Source organism: Vombatus ursinus, unplaced genomic scaffold (genome assembly GCF_900497805.2).
Source record: "Vombatus ursinus unplaced genomic scaffold, bare-nosed wombat genome assembly UNPS02009573.1, whole genome shotgun sequence".
Taxonomy (NCBI): Eukaryota; Metazoa; Chordata; class Mammalia; order Diprotodontia; family Vombatidae; genus Vombatus; species Vombatus ursinus.
The window spans coordinates 15,156,762-15,160,175 of NW_020949351.1; the positions used below are offsets into that span (position 1 = coordinate 15,156,762).

Genomic DNA, 3,414 nt, shown 5'->3' on the forward strand with positions numbered 1-3,414 from the left:
CCATAACCACTATCTACATCATGACATTCTTGGGAGAGTTGGGCCATTGCTGGGATGTCTTTGATGTACTTCCATTGGTTTATCATCCCTTTGCCCTTTGGGACTATATGAGATCTTTTATCAGGTCCTTGCCAGACAGATCAGGCCTCCAGGTCTGGTGGGGAGGACTGAAGAGGGAGGGAGACAGGTGTCCCGACTGGGTGGTCCATACACTTCATTCATTCATAAGGGCTGACCTAATTCTAGGTCAACCTTTATTTGGTATATGAGCTGGAGCATTTGTGACAGGAAAGGGGTAGGGATCAGGCTAAGGCTGGAAAGTACAGGGGAACTCAGGCAGGCAGTAGGTAGTATCTGTCTGTTTAGGCTTTCAATGTCTGGTACAGATGACCACAGACAAATCCACACCACTGAGGGCTACAGAAGTTGCCCTAAAGAGCCATTTCGATGGAATGGACTGGGGCCCTTGGTGGGGCCTTTGGTGGGCAGTCCACTGGCACCAGTAGTGCCAAGAATCTTTTTGTACACAGCAGTGTCTGTGTGGGGGGGCATACTTTTTCACCAGCTTTGAGAACTCTGAATGAATAGTCTTGTTGGAAGGTTCTAGTTTGAAGGCAGTTCTCAGGATGGGGATGGCCTCAGCAATACTCATCTTACTGTGCCAGCACCTTGCCCTTCAGAAACAGGGCCTTGATGTTATCTGGCTGGTGGCTGAGCACCAAGCTGCAGGAGTTCAAGGCTGAATTTTGGTGGTCCAGGTTGATTTGTGAAGCAGCCAGGTTGTTTAGACACTTCACATTCAACTCCAACAATTCTGCATCCTCCCCTGGGCTCACATCAACTTTGGAGCTGGAACTGATGGTCTTCAGTGCCAGGTCATAGGAGTTGGCAGCCAGGACAAAACCAGTCCTCTGGTAGTGGGGATTCCCCCACTTCCACTTATGGTTGGCCAGGGTGGCTCACTCTTGATCACTCAGGAGCTCCAGGTCAGGTCCAACCACGGCTGACCGCAGAGGCACCTCAAGGTGAAGGGTTGAGTTGGAAGGGATGGCAGGACTCCTGCCATGAGATCCATGGCAGTATTTGACATCTCTGACAATCAGGGCTGTCACACCCACATTCATGATCTGCACACTCAGATCCAAACCCTGAAGAAAGTCACAGTCTCCCAGGGGAAGGTGAGGAGTGGATACTCTTCCACCTGTGTTCCACCATCTTCAAGTGATACCTTCAACTGCATTGTTACATCCTGGCCCTTGCTATGCTGCTCAGCCCCAGGCAGGGTATGCACTAGCATCTTCATTCTAAGCAGTCTATTACCCAAGGTATACATCCACTCCTCCTGGAGGGGGCTTGAATGTCCTATCTCTTCAGATGTTGAGGCTGAGGCTCAGTGTGTCCCTCATTGTGGGCTGCTGCCAGATCCTCCAAGTGGGGTAGCTCACTCAGGTCATCATTATATTTTTCCTCTTCCTCTTCCTCTTCAGTTTCATCTAGAACCTCAAAATCATCACCCACATCCAGCGAGGCAGCTCTGGAAGGTGATGGAGAAACAGGGCCTGGGTCTGCAGTGGAGAGAACAGCTTTGGATGCCATGGATCCTGAGGGCTGTGATGTCCCAGCCCAGCTCCCCCAGTGACACTGCCACCATGTCAGGACTCCTAGGGTCCTCTGGCCCCCTACTCTACCTAGCAGCAGCAGCAGCTGCTGCCAGGATGCTCTTGTATTTTTATGGTCTGTGTTTTTTTCTTTTGCAGGATGACTAGTGTGGAAATGTTTTGCATGCCTGCATATGTATAATCTATATAAAACTGCTTGCCTTTTCAAAGACAGGGTAGGAGTGGGAGGGAAAGAGGGAGAGAATATGGAACTCAATGTTTTAAAAATGGATGTTAATTTTTTTCTTTACATGCAATTTTTTAAATGAATGAAAAAATGTATCTTTATTGGTGATGCATACACCAGTTATATTTTAAATAGTATTTTATTTTTCCCCAGTTACAAGATAAGAAAATATTCAGCATTAATTTTTTACAAGATTTTGACTTCCAAATTCTCTCTCTCTCCTTCCCCTGCCCTCTTCTGAAAATAGTAGGCAATTTAATATAGTTTATACATGTGCTATCAGGTAAAAATATTTCTATATTAACCACAGTTGTGAAAGAAAAAAACAGATCAAAAGAAAAAAAAACATGAGAAGTAATGAAGTAAGTGAAAAAATATACTTCAAATACAATACACATTCCTATTAAAAAATCCACAGAGCATAGGAATAAATGTAGTTTTCCTTACAATTAGAAACAGAATGGAAGGTGAAAAATTTGGAACTCTATATTTTATAAAAATGAATGTTGAAAACTATCATTACATGTAATTGGAAAAATATATAATTCTAATACAATTTTAAAACAAATAAATAAACATAACTTTAAAGAAAAAAAACTTATAATTTGGATATTACACCACTTGGTGCATATATGCTTAGTATTGATTTTGCTTCATTGTCTATGGGACATTTTAGCAAGATGTAGTATTCTTCCTTATGTCTTTTAATTAGATATGTTTTTGTTTTTGCTTTTTCTTAGATCAGGATTGCTGCTCTTGCTTCATTTACTTCAGCTGAAGTATAATAGATTCTGCTCCAGCCCTTTTCCTCTACTCTGTATGTGTGTTTCTGCTTCAGGTGTGTTTCATGTAAACAATATATTGTCAGATTCTGTTTTTGGATCCACTCTACTATCCACTTCCATTTTATGGGAGAGTTCATACCCATTCACATTCACAGTTGTTATGCCAGCTTATCTTTCCTCCTATTTGTCCTCTCTCTTCTTTCACCCTTTACTTCCTCACCAGTGTTTTGCTTTTGTCTACCACCTCCATTTATCTTCCCTCCCTTCTGTTAGACCCACCTTTCCTTGATCTTCTCCCCTCTTACTTCCCTATCTAGTAAGAGGGATTTCTATATTCAACTGATTGTGTCTATGATTCTCTCTTGAGCCAATACTGATAAGAGTAAGGTTTGAGCAACACTTGAACTCTCCTTCCCATCTCCCCCCCCCACTGTAATAGGTCTTTTGTGCCTATTCATTTGAAATAATTTACCCCTTTCCACTTCTCCCATCCTTAGGCACCCATTGTACTCCTCTTTCTTATTCCCTATTATTTTTAATGTAATTCCTTCAAATTCACCTTATGCTCATACTTTCTGTCTATGCATTTTGCTTCTAGCTATCCTATTACTGATATATGTATATATATGTATGTATGTATACACACATATATATATATATAAAACCTTTTTTCCCCTTGATGTATTATGCTAAATTTTGCCCAGCAAGTGATTCTTGACTATAGTCCTAGCTTCTTTGCCTTCCAGAATATCATATCCCATGACCTTGGATCCTTTAATATTGA

General features: G+C 42.0%; 1 pseudogene; it reads right to left on the minus strand.

The window, feature by feature from the left end:
- Nucleotides 1-370: 370 nt before the first annotated feature.
- On the minus strand, nucleotides 371-1,596 carry LOC114035935 (annotated as a pseudogene).
- Nucleotides 1,597-3,414: the final 1,818 nt, after the last annotated feature.